The sequence below is a fragment of the Onychomys torridus genome, chromosome 1 (assembly GCF_903995425.1).
Source record: "Onychomys torridus chromosome 1, mOncTor1.1, whole genome shotgun sequence".
In the NCBI taxonomy this organism is placed as follows: domain Eukaryota; kingdom Metazoa; phylum Chordata; class Mammalia; order Rodentia; family Cricetidae; genus Onychomys; species Onychomys torridus.
In genome coordinates, this window is record NC_050443.1 from 9149398 (window position 1) to 9165993 (window position 16596).

Genomic DNA, 16596 nt, shown 5'->3' on the forward strand with positions numbered 1-16596 from the left:
GGTGACAGGGTGAAATATGGAAGTGGAGACTGAGGAGCAGAGAGGGAGTGGGTGGTGGGTGGGTCATGAGGCTGGGCCTGAGAGGTAGCAGTGTAGGGCTAGCCCCATAGCTGAATGATGAGGATGCGGACGGCTAATGTTTGTCTTGAGCTGTCTGGTGCTCACCGCTGGCTGGCACTGTCAGAGCCCATGACAAAGTTTAGCATGGTCAGCCCCCAGAGGGGAGGAGGAAGAGGCTGCGTTGCCCACTGCACCCCAAAAAGGATGGATGCTGTCTGCATTTTCCCACCTGCCTCCCACCACATGGCATTCCTGCCTTGCCATCGGCCACCCATTTCTTCAGAGCATCCAACATCCCTTCAGCCCTGTAAACATTCCTCCAAAGGGACCTCCTCCCAGCTCTCCTAACACACTGTCCTCCTTTTTGAGTCAGGGTCTCTCATTCACCTGGAGCTCACCCATTAGGCTAGGCTGGCCAGCTAGCGCACCCCAGGTAACAATGGTGTCCACCTCCCCAGTGCTGGGATTCCAGGCCTGGCTCTTCATATGGGTTCTAGGAATCAAATTCAGGTCCTCGCAAGCACTTTACCAGCTGAGCTGTGTCTCCAGTCTGCACCTGACTTTCTAAGCTTCTGTCCCCTCCCTCTCAATCCTTCCAAACGCCCGCCCGGCCATCCTGCTGTCCTGTTCTCCCACTGCACACCCACCACTCCCCTAAGCGTCACCCATCTCCACTACTTTCTTAAACTCCCATGCACTCACCCTTAGACACATCCGGGCAAGCACACCCATACACCCTTCCCCCCCTTGCAGTGCATGTTTCTACTAGCCTCATGTCAGTCCTTCCCCCCAATAACATGTACTGGGCACAACGAGAGGACCATAGTCCCCGAGTTGTGGGGACTTATATAGCTCAGGACAAAGGGAAACTGCTTTTATTTTAAAGAATACCTACGACTCTTAACCTTAAGACCCAACTGAAAGGGACAAGTGTGCAAAAATACCCACTAGGGGACACCACCATCGAGCAGGGACTACCAGTCACCCAAAGAGACATCACGTAACACAAAGAGGGTGGGACCCCAAAGGGCCTAGAGGAGGGCGTCTTGTCCACAGACAGCAGACAGCACACCATGCTCATCTCTAAGAAAGTTCAAGAAGACTGTACTGCGGGAGCCAACAACAGACCAGGCAGGTAGATACTCCTGATGTTAATTTCACCTTCTGGAGTAAAGGGCCGAAGAGGACCCTAAAATATATTCCAGAATGTTCTGAACAGCACACAGCCCGTATGCCCTCCAACAGGAGAAGGCATGAATAATCAAAAGGCCAGTGAGTTGAGTTTCCATGCATGGCCCGTGGGCATGTAAGCTGGTCAGCCACTGAGGAGTCATCTGGTAGTTGTTGAGTAAGGTAACGGTGAGCTGGCTTCTGAGCCAGATGTCCCTTCCATACTTACATAAACGGAATAAATGAAACACATGCTTGTGTAGGAACTCAGACACACACACACAGCAGTATTCATGAAAACTCTAAGGTAGAATCAACTCAAACACCTATCAGCTGATGAGTGGATCACATGAAGTGCGGCCTACCTAGCTAATGCAACATTACTCACCCATATGAAGGAAGGAAGGTCCGATACGTGTTACGACGAGCCGAGAAACATCAGACCAGAATGATTAGTGAGCAAGGCTGTGTTACAGGCCTGTCACCCAGCTACTCAGGGGGCTGAAGACGATCCCAAATTCAAGGCTGTCTGTGATACAGTGAGTTCAAGGCCAGCCTGACTAGCTTAGGAAGATGCTGTCTCAAAATAAAGATTTAAAAAGAGATGAAAGGCTGTGAACATAGCTCTGTAGTAGTAGTACACTCACCTACTACAATCTCCAGCAAGGGGCTACGGCATGTCTTATTGGTAGAGGCCCTGCCAAGAATCCCCCAGTGAGGGGCTGGGGTGTGGCTCAGTGGTAGAGCCCCTGCCAAGAATCCCCCAGTGAGGGGCTGGGGTGTGGCTCAGTGGTAGAGCCCCTGCCTAGAATCCCCCAGTGAGGGGCTGGGGTGTGGCTCAGTGGTAGAGCCCCTGCCAAGAATCCCCCAGTGAGGGGCTGGGGTGTGGCTCAGTGGTAGAGCCCCTGCCTAGAATCCCCCAGTGAGGGGCTGGGGTGTGGCTCAGTGGTAGAGCCCCTGCCTAGCATGCAGAAGGCCTTGGTTTTATTCCCCAGTTAATGGAAAACCCCAAATCATATTGTGCAGGTGTGCTCCTGTTCAACATGTAACATGGGTTAATCTATAGGCAATAGCGTGTGCACTCTTCAGGAGTTATGAAGAATGGGAGGTGGGTAGCTAAGGGACATGAGTTTCTTTCTGTAGGAAATGAAATTGTTCTAAAATTTCTCTCATGTTGAAAGGACTTGACTGATGTGGGGACTGCATGCTTGGATGGGTGGGTTGTAGGTATGCAAATCATATCTCAATTAAACACTGCAACAAAGAGCAACCATGCGGAGTTACTGTGTAACTGCCAAAGCAAATCACTCTGTCTGAGTTTACTTCTGTTAAAAGTTTCTGCAGTTGCACTTACTTACTTACCTTGTGTTGAGGGATTGATTGGGTGTGGAGGTCAGAGGACAACTGGCCGGAGCCAGTTCTCGTTTTCCCTGTGGATTTTGAGGGGATGGAGAGATGGCTTAGCAGTTAAGAAGAGCATGTACTGATGTTCCAAATGGACCCAAGTTCGATTCCAGCACCCACATGGCGGCTCACAAATGCCTATACCTCTAGCTCCAGGGGCATCTAATGTCTCTGGCCTCTGCAGGCACCTATAATCTTGGAGCACACAAAAGCAATTTTAAAAAGTTAATAAAAAATATGGAAAGTGACCAATGTGTCCTGGCCACACCAACCTACCATTTTTACTAATTTAGAGACTAAAAACTGAGATGTACTTCCTCCAAGCCCACCCTGGATCACAGCAGGCTCCTCTAGGTTCAGGGAGCTCTGAGGTCAGTCCCTCCCTAGCCTCCTCTGTATGGAAAAAGCATCTTCTTTTCCTTGAAACCATTCCTTCACTCAGCCAAAATTAAAAAAAAAACAAAAAACACACCAAATCGGGCGGTGGCGCACACCTTTAATCCCAGCACTCAGGAGGCAGAGCCAGGCGGATCTCTGTGAGTTCAAGGCCAGCCTGGGCTACAGAGCAAGTTCCAGGACAGGCTCCAAAACTACACAGAGAAACCCTGTCTCTAAAAGCCAAAACAAACAAACAAACAAATAATACACCAAGCCTACATTTCCCCAGTATTTCCCCAGCAGCCTCTGCTTGATTCTGTCAGAATTTGATAGCAGCCGAGTCCCCTTGTGTCCACGGGTGGCTTAGAGTTATCTCAGGGCTCCAGTCAACCTTGCAGGAGAAGCCATGCCCTCCCATTGTGGTGAAATATTATGTACCCTAATAAAATTTGCCTGAGGATCAGAGGACTGAATAAGCCACTATATTAAACATAGAGGCCAGGCAGCCGTGGCACACACCTTTAATCCTAGCACTAGGGAGGCAGAGATTGTCTGGATCTCTGTGAGTTCAAAGCCACCCTGGACTACATGAGATTGACTCAGTCTAGAAGAGAAACAGAGCCAGGCAGTGGTGGCACACACTTGTAATCCCAGGAAGTGATATGGTGGGTGGAGAAACACATATAAGGCGTGAGAGGACAGGAACTAAAGCCTTTTAGGCTAAGGAAGCTGTTTCAGCTGAAGCCCTTTTGGCTGGAGCTCTTTCAGGCTGAGGAGTTGGTGAGGTAAGAGGTGGTGGCTGTGGCTTGCTCTGCTTCTCTGATCTTTCAGCTTTCACCCCAATATCAGGCTCTGGGTTTTTGTTGTTGTTGTTGTTTTGTTTTTAATCAATTTTAGCAATTCATGTTACACTCCCTTGGCCCTCATAGCTCCATTCAAACATCTCTTGTAATACTCAGCATGGCACCCAGCAACCTCCTTGCTGATGGGCAAACAGGCCAGCCTTTGACCTGTCTCAGACTTCTGCACTAGCTGTTCTTCCCCCAGACCACACAACCCAGCCCTTCACCACCTCCAAGTCTGGGTTCAAATGCCGCCTCTTCACTGAGGTCATCTCTGACCCTCACTGTCTACACTTCATTCTTCTGGCCCTCCTGGCCTTGAACAACCAGCATCTCTTCTAGTAAACATCTGATGGACCTATCTTGTTTACTGTCTGTTTCCAGACACGCAGGAAATAATTTCTGAACCCTGGGTAACTATACCACTGTTCAGATTGTACACCGCAGAACTCTGGAGCAGGGCTTTCCCACCTCAGTATACTGCAGAACAATGCTTACAAATGATGACCACAATTCATTTTTTTCTATTTGTTGTGTGGTTTTGTTTTCCAAGATAGGGTCTGTGTAGCTCTGGCTAGCCTGGAACTCACAAAAATCCACCTGCCTCTGCCTCCTGAGTGCTGGGATTAAAGGAGTGCTCCACCCTGGCTAGCCAACTTTAGTTTTTAAAGACAGGGTCTCAAATATCCTAGGCTGGCCTTAAACTTGCTATAGAGTAGAGAATGACCCTGAACTCCAGCATGGGCACACTACTTTAAACGGTGCCGAGGATCAAACCCAGGGTTTCTACCTGGCTCTCTACCAACTGAGCCACATCCCAGCCCATAGAGAGACTGTTAATTCCCCAGAACCAAAGAGGAGGCTGGGAAAACACCTCTGACTGAAGGCAGAGACAAACCCCAAGAAAAGCAGCGTGTACATCACAACCTGCAGCCCACACGCACAACATGACCAAGACACCTGGCATACGTGGTATGGTGGCACACACCTGGACTCAGGAGATGGAGGCAGGAAGATGAAGAATTCAAAGCCAGCCTGGACCACATGAGACCCTGCCTCAAAAACCATATCCAAAATCAGGAAGTAAGAGCTGGATACACAACAGGATTGATTTTCTCTCAATATGAGGCACAGTTGATGGCTTAACCTGGAAATCAAGCACTGGAGATAATCCCCCCCCTCCTACTTTTCTAGATATACGCAATCACTTTATATGTACAGATGAGCTGGCTCAGCTGTGGGACCACGTGCCTGGGTTTACCTCTGTCCTATGCTTACTGGCTGTGCAACCTAGAGAGAACGTCCTCTCTTCGAAGTGCTCAGTTTCTAGGCCCATCATACAAACGCCTTCTGCGGGAGATTCTGGACACTTAAATAGTCTCCAGGGACTGGGGATATGGTTCAGTGGATAAAGGTACTAGCCATCCATGATTGATGACCTCAGTACCCATTGGGTGGAAGGGAACAATTAATCAACTCCCATAAGTTGTCCTCTGACCTTTATACTCATGCATGGTACATATGCACACACCATACCATATCAAACCTCACCCCCCCAACACATACACATATATACACACATACCATACCACACACCCCACATCAAACCACACTCCCACACACACATACACATATACACACACCCACATACCCCATAAACCACATCCACCCCGTATACACATATACACACACACACACACACACACCACACATGCCACAAACAAATACGCCACACACATAGATATACATACAGATACATACACACATGCGTATACACACATATTAAAAAAATAAGTTGCTGGACATGGCAGTAAATGCCTTTAATCAGAGCACGGAGGAGGTGGAAGCAGGCACATCTGTGTTCTAAGCCAGCCTAGTCTACATAGTGATTTCCAGGTCTGCCAGAGACATAGAGAGACCTTGTCTCAAAAAACCAAACCAAACAACAACAGAAACAAGCAAGCAAACAAAAAACAACCAGGGTTTCTCCGTGTGGTTTTGGTGCCTGTCCTGGATCTCCCTCTGTAGACCAGGTTGGTCTCTAATCACAGAGATCTGCCTGCCTCTGCCTCCCAAGTGCTAGAATTAAAGGTGTGTGCCACCATGTATGTACCCCCCTACCCACGCAATTTTTTTTTTTTTAAATAAATAAGGCAGAGAGCAATTGAGTAAGACACCCGAGGTTGCCCTCTGGCCTCCACACACAAGAGTCCAAGACCAGAATGCCCAATTTGAATCCCAGCCCTGACATTTCTGATTACCCCATAGGGCAGCTCTTGCCAACCCCCCTGCCTCAGGGCCTCTGCTGTTACCGTTCTGTGTGCACAACTGCCTTCCTGTTTGAATACACAGGGCATGCTTCCTCATCGCCTCGGAAGTCTTTGCTCTGACGTCATCTTCCCAGTTTCCACTCCCATGAGACACGGAAAACACACACACACAATAAAACTTACACATCAACATTCCTGGCAGCATTATTCCTGAAAACCCCAACACAGAAGTAAACAAAATCTCCTCTGCTAAGAAACAGAAGATCCACACAACTCATCCCATGGAAGACTATTCAGCCACGAAATGACTTGTGGCACAACACAGCTGGATCCTCAGCACATGACACTGCACAAAATGCCCGTCACATCATGTTTATTTATCTAAAGTATCCAGAGGAGACAAAGCCACAGAGAGAGAAAGAGAGAATGCAGATGCATGGCTGCCTGGGAAGGGGGGCATGGAGTGGGGGGAGCAGGCGGAGGAAGCACTGGGCGGGTCTAAGGTTTCCCTCTGGAGTAATGAGAGGGTTCTAGAACTAGAGAACAGGATTGTGTGGAAGTGGATGGAGAGGGAAGCCACATAACTGTGAGCTTCACACACATAACATTTTACAGTATGTGAATCATGTCTTGGTAAAGCTTTCGGCAAGGGGACTTGTTTTTTGAGACAGCGTCTCACTACAAAACCCTGGCTGGACTACAACTTTTTGTGTAGATCAGGCTAGGCTTGAACTTATGGTGATCTTCCTGCCCCCGTCTCTGCAGCACTTGGTGGAATTGCAGATATAAAATAAAATAATTAAAAAAAAATTTAGCCGGGCAGTGGTGGTGCAGGCCTTTAATCCAAGCACTCAGGATGCAGAGGCAGGTGGATCTCTGTGAGTACAAGGCCAGCCTGGTCTACAAAGGGAGTTCTAGGACAGCTAGGGTTGTTACACAGAGAAACTCTACCTTCAATAATAATAATAATAATAATAATAAATAAATAAATAAAAATAGAGGTTGGGGATTTAGCTCAGTGGTAGAGCGCTTGCCTAGCAAGTGCAAGGCTCTGGGTTCGGTCTTCAACTCCGGAAAATAGATAAATAAATAAACAGATAAATAAAGGGACAAATAGATAGATAGATAGATAGATAGATAGATAATTTAAAGCTAGGAGTAGTGGCTAAGGCCTGTTATCATGAACAAACCTGGGCTCAGAATGAGACCCTACTTCAAAAAACAAAATAAACTCAATATCATTTTAATCGAGGTAGCTGAGGATGTAGCTTACTTGGGAGAACGCTTGCCTCACACGCACAAAGCCCTGGGTTCCATCCCCTGCATGGCATAAACCAGGCATGATGGAACAGGCCCATAATTCCAGCACTCAGGAGGATGAGTTCAAGGTTATCCTTGCCTACACAAGTTCAAAGCCAGCCTATGCCGCTGCAAAAGCAAAGCAAAATTTTACAGGGGAAGGAATGAGATCTATGATCACGGTTACCTCAATTTTTCATGCCAACCCAAGTCTCTAGGCTGCATACTCCCTCAGCTTACATCCTCTGCCACAGGCTACACCCCACCCTATCACTGGAGGCACAGAGGCACATGACCTCCAAGCCTGGCTGTACTCCTGAAGCTGCCTTCTTTGTGGACTGCCTTCTGTCTGAACAAGTGAGCCAAATGACCTACAGGGGTCTCCCAGCCCCAACCTCACCCCCAAAGCCTAAAACAGGCCCAATCAGAAGCCATAGGAGGTGGGGGGAGGGGGAAGCATGGGAGCAAGGGAGGAGACTGTCAGCAAACACACCCAAGAAGATAAGTCAATAAATAAACAAAGTCTTGGGCAGGGGAGGTGATTCGGAGAAGAAAAGTGCTTGGGAGCAAACCTCGTGACCTAAGTTCTAGCCCACCATTTAAAAGGCATATAGGGCTGGAGAGATGGCTCAGTGGTCAAGAGCACTGGATGCTCTCTCAGGGGATCAAGGTTCAATTCCCAGCACCTATATGTGTGGCTCACAACCACCTTTACTCCAGTTCCAGGGGATCCGATGTCCTCTTCTGACCTTCATGGGCACCAGGCGCACATATAGCAAAGAGATATACACACAGGCAAAACATATATACACAAAAAATTAAAAATATTTAAAAGGCACATATCTGTAAGCCCAGGGATTCCTAAGCTGAGAGGCAGAGACAGAATTGGCCAGAAGCTCCAGCAAACAAGCCTAGAGTACAGATCCTAACAACAGAACCCATGACTCAGTGTGGTGGAAGGAGAAAACCAGCTCCTGAATGCTGTCCTCTGTACGAACACACACACTAAAAATACAATTAACATTTTTTAATTAAATTAACATTTAAAAAGATGAAAGTTCAAGGCCTCTCTGAACTATAGAATGAGTCAAACTTAGTCTGGATAATTTAAAACATTATTTTAAACTAAAAAGATTTTTCTACAGTTCAATGGTAGAATCCCTGCCTAGAATCCCCCAGTGAGGGCTGGGGTGTGGCTCAGTGGTAGAGCCCCTGCCTAGAATCCCCCAGTGAGGGGCTGGGGTGTGGCTCAGTGGTAGAGCCCCTGCCTAGAGTCCCCCAGTGAGGAGCTGGGGGTGTGGCTCAGTGGTAGTGTACTCGTATAGCACACAGAAGGCTCTCATGATCAACCCAGGAGTCGGGAGGGAAACAGAGGGAAATGTAAAGCATAAAAAACTCCACACTGAAATAAAAGAAAAATTTGAACTATTAAAAAACCAAAAAACTCACACTGCTCCTAAACAACTGTTTTCTGAAATAATGATTTCTAAAAACGGAAAACCAAAACAATAAGACATCATTGTACAAACCTACATTCTTGCTTTCAAGTAACAGCCACTGAGCACAGTTTGAAGGGCTCTGGAGACTATAGTGACTCCCACCTCCCAGCCCCCCTCTCCACACAACACTCCATGGGCAATCCAATTCTGAATCCAAGAAATGTCTTCCAGGCCAGTCATGGTGGCGCACACCTTTAATACCAGCACACAAGAGGCAGAGGCAGGCAGATCTCTGTGAGTTTGAGGCCAGCCTGGTCTACAAAGCTAGTCTCAGGACAGTTAGAACTACATAGAGAGACCCTGTCTGGGAAAAAAAGAAAAAAGAAATGTCTTCCTGTGTGGGTGTTGCGTAACAGTTTCCTCTGAGACTAAAACATTGCGTTCTGCAGGAAGCTCCTTAAGCAGACAGGTAAACAGCTTAAGAGGGCTTCAGGAAGTCCCTGAAACTGACCAGATTCACTGGGCCCCATCCTGTCACAGAAAGCAATAAGCTGAGAGTCCCCCTCAGAAAGAACGAAGCTGAGCTGCCAAGAAGACTCAGGAGAAAAGCTGCAAAGAATTCCAGACCAGACCAGCTACCTGGAAGAGGTTTAGACCAACTGAGGCACCTGGGCAGGACTCTCTCCAACATGCTGAGCTACCTGCAGGCTGGATGGTGTGCTCCAGGTTCCCAGCTCTGTGAGCTGTCCCCCATGCTGAGGTGGGCTTTGGTGATGCAACTGTCTTTGAGTCATGTCTGCTCCTGTAAGTAACCCCAATAAAACTCAGTGGTTCACCAAATCAGATTTTGGTGGGATCCATGCTTTGGTCTGTCATGGGATCCCTATCTGGAGTGAGTAGACATGTGTGCTGCCTCTCCCTAGTTTTGCCACACGAAGAGTGGGCACCAAAAAACCCACACCAGGGGCTGGAGAGATGGCTTAGTGCTGTTAAGATGGCGCACATGTTGCTCTTCCAGGGGACCAGAGTTTGATTCCCAGCACCCACATCTGGCAGCTCACAACCACCTGTAACTCCTGCTCCATGGTAATCCTCCAGCCTCCTAGGGACCTGAACTTACAAGCACATACCCATGCTCAAGCCTATGATTAAGGAACAAAAGAAGCCAGGTGGTGGTGGTGGTACACGCCTTTTATCCCAGCACTCTGGAGACAGAAGCAAGCAGATCTCTGAGTTCCAGGACAGCTGGAGCTTCATCTTAATACTGTCTCAAAAATAAACAAATAAATATTAAAAAGTTGCCTCCTTCAATCCATAAATATTTAGTAGACACTCATTGTGTCCCAGACCTTGAGAGCTCCCCTCAGAGCTTAAATTGCTGTTCAAGGAAAAATCAGCAGAATCATAAAACAGCAAACACATTCATGAAGCTCATCAACCAGGTAAAGGATAAGAACAACTGGTTAGGCTAACAGAGTTGGGGGGAGGGGTGGGGGCGTCCAACTTTGAGTTGCTTATTGCTATTTCTCTCTTTTTTCTCTCTCCCCACCCCCCACCTCCCTTTCTTTAGAAGTCTCAATATGGAGCCCCATCTGGCTGGAACTCACTATATAGAACAGGCTGGCCTTGAACTCACTGTGATCCACCTGCCTCTGCCTAAAGGCTTCACCATCAGGCCTGCCTGTTATTTATTACTGTATGTGTGCAGGATGTATGTATGTGTTTGTGGGGGGGGGCGCATGTGGAGGTACATATATGGAGGTCAGAGAACAGCCTTGTAGAGTTGGAGTTTGGGGTCCAACTCAGATCACCAGGCTAATGTATAACAAGTGCCTTTACCTGCTGAACCCCCCCCAAGGGGGTCAGTTTTAAACATGGTGGTTACAGGGAGCAGGCTTCTCAGCAATGGTGACCTTGAAGCAGAGACCAGGGAAATAGGTAGAAGAAAGTATCCCAGGCTGAGGGAGCAGCCGTGCAAAGACCCTGAGGCAGAAATGGTCTAGAGGGCTCCAGGAACAACAAGGCCACTGTGGCAGGGGTTAGAGGGTACTGGAAATGAAGTCAGCCTGGCAGTGTGGGGTGGGGAGTAGGCAGAGTCTGTCCTGGGAACCGTGGGCTGAGTTCTGTGTTTTGACCTTCAGGGCTGCCCCAGTGCCCCCTGCAAGCTTCCACGACTACAGTCCAGACCCGGGGGCACTGAGATGGCATTATCAAAGGGGCCACAAGTAGCTTCTATTGTCCAGTGTTCTCGTATTTCTGCCCCTTTTCTCTATTTGTCAAACTGTAGGCGCTAACTAACCTTTGAGGGCTCCTGAAATAATGAAGGTGGTGGCTTCGACATCAGCTAAACAAACGAAAAGAAAGGGGGAAAAATTGTGGGTGCACATACCTCTCTGTCCTGGATCAGAGGCAAGCAGAAATCTAAGTTCGAAGCCAGCCTGGTCTACAGACCTAGTTCTACGACAGCCAAGGCTAAACAGAGGAAACTTGTCTCAAAAACAAACAAAAAAGCCAAAAACAAACTATATAACATTTCATCACTTGTTGTTTTGAAACTGGGTCTCATGTAAACCAGGCAGGCCTAAAACTCACTATGTAACCAAGCATGACCTTGAATTCCTGATCCTCCTGCCCACACCTCCCAAGTGCCAGGCTTACGGGCATGTGTACCATTATGCATTCCTGAGGTTCAAACCCAGGACGTCATGTATGCTAGGCAAGCACTCTATCCACTGAGCCACATTCCTAGCCTCCATTCCAAGATCCAGGCTAGTGTGTCCAGTCCTGTTTATCAACCACCATGGCCACCAACAAGGCCCCAGGCTGGACACTTTAGCCACTTTTGTTTTGTTTTGTTTTTAGCACAGGGTCTAACTATGTAACCCAGGCTGGCCTGGAACTCCTGATCTACCTACCTCAGCCTTCTGAGTGCTGGGATCATAGGCCTGAGCCACCACGCCCAGTTTTTAACTGATCTTTTCAGGCCATCCCTGAACTAGGTACCTTTCCAGCTTAGAGAAGAAGGACATGGTACCCACAAGAACCCTCACCCTCACCCCAGGTAACAGTCACCAAGCACCTGTCAACTCGCAATGCATATCTGTTGACTAAATTTCTTTCCCACGCTTCTTACAGATGAGGTTGTGAGGACCAGAGAGGGTAAGCTGGTGACTCCAGGTCAGACAGGATGTGCACAGGGGAAGTGGTTTCAGTCATACACTCACCCCACCCACTCAGACCGCTGATCCTGGAGCTAGCCCAGCTTGAAGCCTCTGGGCCTTTCTTCTGATGTTTCTAACTCTTGCCTGTATTCCCAACACACTTTCTTTCATCTCACAAGTTCCTTGTTCAATCAACATTCAGACTGGGCAAAGGTGCTTGCCTGATGGCCTGAGTTCCATCCTTGACACTTGCACTTGGTACATGCCCACACAAAATAATTAAAATAGATAAATGTCTAAAGATATCTGACAGTCAACATTCATATGTTGGTCAATAAAGCACTGAGGCATGGATAGAGCTACAAGCCTTGGGTCCAGCCTAGAGGTTGAGGGGACAGCCTGGAATATAACAGAGATGCCTGTTCATTTAGAACTTACACTGATCTGTCTATCAGGTTGACTTCTGAGACAGGGTCTTACCACATAGCCCCGGCTGTCCCTGAACTCCCAAGAGATCTGCCTGCTTCTGCTTCCTGACTACTGGGATTAAAGGCGTGTACCACCAGGCCTACCCTATCTTGGCTTTTAAAAATTACATTAATTTTTAAAATTATGTTAATTTTGTTAATTTGTATATATATATATATATGGGGGGGGTATGCCTGTGCCACAGAGTGGAACATATGTGGAGGTCAGAGGTCAGCTTACCAGAGTAGATTCTCTTTTTGCCATGTGGGTTCCAGGGGTCAAACTCAGGCAGTCAGGTTTGGTGGCAAGCATCCTTATCCACTGAGCCATCTCACTGGCCCTTCATTGATTGGTTCGTATATTTGTTGGGGAATTCACTAAGTAGACTGGCTGGCCTTGAACTCACAGATATCTTCCTGCCTTTGCCTCCAGGATGCTGGGATTAAAGGCGTGCACGACCACACCTGGCTGTTTGTTTGTTTTCAAAAAGATTTAATTTTAACTGATGTGTTTGTGTGCGTGTGTGTGTGTGTGTGTGGGGGTAATGTGCATGTTAGTGTGGGTGCTGGAAAATGCCAGGGGTGCCAGGTCCCCTGGAACTTGAGGTCCAGGCATTTGTGAGCCACCCAACATGGGTGTTTCTAACCACTGTGTTATCTCTTCAGGTCCTCTTATTTGGTTTTTGAAACTGGACCTCATGCCTCCACCTCCCAAATGCAGGGATTCTATGCATACTCGGTTTAGCACTTAAATTCTTTTAAAGCAGGTTAAGAAAGGACAGAAAACAACACTATAAAACATTACAGACTTACATATATTTAATTTACATGTATTTGATTTTTATCAACTGACTAAACTGTATTATGATTTATATCTGTAAATGCAAAACTACATGTGATATACTACACCGAATCATTTAAATATTGCTGTTACTCATAAATACAAATACAGCTATGGGTAAAATGGACATAAATGTAAAGGAGATGGCGGTCCAGAAACTGTCAAGAGTTAAGAAGGAAAGGCCTCTTGGGGAAAGAGTTAGAAACTAACAGTTTTAAACAGGCTGATAGTCGGGGCAGAGGTTGAGGCCAGCCTCGACTAAGGCCATAAATAAATGGAGTGGGACCTTCGGTCTTGGCTGAGGAAAGAGGGAGGAAGATGGAGAGGATGGGGATGAACAGAGGCCCTGGGGCACGCCTTGGTCTGTTTAGAGGAAGGAGGCCAGAGCGGCTGAAAGTAATGAACAAGGAGAGAGGAATGAGTGACTGGTGGGGACAGAGAAAAAGCCAGGGGCTGGCCAGTGCACTGAATAAGGACCCAGGGCGGAGCCTCTGATAACTGACAGGATGACCTCATGGGGAATGCTCTGTTTCCTTATTCTAGGTTTTGTGGGCTTCTGGAAGTAAGGGCAAGAGGTCCAAACTGAGCCTGTTCAGTGAGAATATCAGACAACCTAGCAGAGTCAGCCAAGTGGTACCCACTAGGGAGAATATGGGAGCCACAGAGGGCGAGAAGTTAAAAACCCCTTTCTTGGCTGTTCCTCCAGGAATCCTCCATTTGAGGACTCTTTACAGGCCGGGCCTTGCTTGCTTCTCGCCAAACTATGTGGCTCACATGACTTGTCCATGGCTCTTGGCATGTGCAGGGCAAGCCCTGATCTAGCCCAGCAAGGAGCTTCCCTTTCCTCCCTCAGCACCCTCGAGGCTAGGCTCACAAGCTAGCCTCAAGCTCTAAGCCTTCAGAGAGCTCAGGTCCATCAGACCCTGTCACTGTTCATCCCAGATCTCGCCAGGCCTGGGGAACCAAGAAGTAAACCCAGCAAGAGCTGAAGACACCATGTGGGGTTTGCAACACACAACTCTGGGTATACAAAGAAAGCCATATTTAGCCTCATACAAGCACACCAGTCTTTAAAAGCTCCCAAGGTGGCCCGGCAAGGTGGCCCATGACTGTGGTCCCAGAACTGAGGTAGTGCAGGCAGGAAGGTCAAAAGTTCAAGCCTCCTCAGTTACAGAGAGTTCCAGGTCCACCTGGGTTACACAGTGGAATCTTGTTATCCCTACCCGCCCCCACCCCAATTTAAAAAAAAAAAAAAAAACCCACAAACAAGAAACCAAAGCTCTGTAGCTGTGACTGAATTTACAGTGCTTGAGGAGTCCAGGGTTCCGTCTCCAGCATCGTATAAACCGGGTGTGGTGGCAGACGGCTGTAATCCCAGCACTTGGAAAGGCAGGTAGAAACAGTCAGTAGTGTCGGAAATTCAAGGCCATCCTCGGCTAGCGAGTTAAAAGCCAGCATGAGTCCCAGTTTCAGAAACAAACGGGCCAGTGAGTAAAGGTGCTTGAAGCCAAGCCTGAACCCCCAAGCACTGACTCCTGCAAGTTGTCCTCTGACTTCCTCATGGTTTAGAGCATGCACACATTTACACACGCATACTTGCACAAAATAAGTAAAATATAAAAATCTTTTTAAGGGGCTGGAGAGATGGCTCAGTGGTTAAGCGCACTGACTGCTCTTCCAGAGGACCCAGGTTCAATTCCCAGCAACCACATAGCAGCTCACACTTGTCTGTAACTCCAGTTCCAGGGCTTCTGACACCCTCACATGGACATACATGCAGGCAGAACCCCAGTGTACATAAAGTAAAAAAAAAAAAAAAAAAAAAAATCATTTTAAATACAACAACAAGAACCAAGCAAAGCCTTCCTGGTAACATGTGTCTCTCAAAAGGTAGTTTTTTGGATTCTCCTACAACATCCCCACAGTCGGCCCTGGGGTCAGCCAACAATCAGACTTGAATATTTTCAGCCCGATACACAAATATTCACATGGCGCTCAGGAAAAAGAGTGTACATACCCTGCCTCCAGGGCAGGTCCTGGGGCCCAGTGAGTCACTTTGGTGGCTTGCCACCACCATCCTTGGGCTGTTGGAGCTAGGAGTGGGATGAGCTCCCTGCTGTTAGAAAAGGTCTTTGTTCATTGCCCAGGGTGCAAGCTAGTGGGTTCTGAGTTAGACAGACTCTGAAACGGGTCTGTTTCTTTCCCTCTCTCCCTCTGTAGCCAAGGCTGGCCTGGAACTCCTGGTGATCCTCCTGCCCCTGTCTCCTCAGCGCTGGGAACACTGGTACAACTCACAGCATCTGGCTACAGTTCTAGAATTCTCTCTTGCTTCTCCTCCTGCAACACCCACCAAGCCCTCCCTCTTTTCTAAGATCACAGTTGAGGCTCAAGAACCAAGCAGCCAGCCCCAGACTGCTGTTGACCAGTGTCCCCAAAGTCTAGCACAGGCCTGGCACCAACCGGCCACTCAATAACTCTGGCTATGTGTACTGGGGACAAGAATGGCGAAGTCCTCTTGGAATGCAATTTGGCAAGCCTCCCTGTGTATAAGGGCATGCTGCCTCTGCCTCAGCTATGCCTCTCCCAGGAAACATTCTTGCATAAGAGATCTGAGGTCTGAGGTGCAGGGATGGAAAGGAAATGTCAGGTCAGGTCACTCCCAGGCTCTAACCATCCTCCATCCCCACCCCTACACTCCCAGCTCACTCAGAATCAAAGCCAAGTCCTGGCCAAAAACACAGAATGGAAACTCCAGAGCAACAAAGACACCCGCTCATCAGCTCAACACAGAATAACGTGCAACACAAGACACCCAAAGGGCTAGAGACAAAGCCTGTCATTAAGTCCTTGCCTTAATTCAGGGAATGGGGATGTGACTCAGCAGTAGAGCCCCTGCTTAGAATCCCCCAGTGAGGAGCTGGGGTGTGGCTCAGCGGTAGAGCCCCTGCCTAGAATCCCCCTGTGAGGGGCTGGGGTGTGGCTCAGTGGTAGAGCCCCTGCCTAGAATCCCCCAGTGAGGGGCTGGGGTGTGGCTCAGTGGTAGAGCCCCTGTCTAGAATCCTCCAGTGAGGGGGTGGGTATATTGTTCAACTACCTAGCATGCTAGAAGACCTAAGTCTGATCCTTAGCAGAAACAAAACAAAACACTCAACCTATAGGAGGCAAAAAAGGGTGGGGATGGGGTAGGGTTAGGGTACGGGGGAAGGGGGAGAACATAGGAGATATCCAAAAGAGAAATAGCAAAACATTTAAACCCACCAAATAA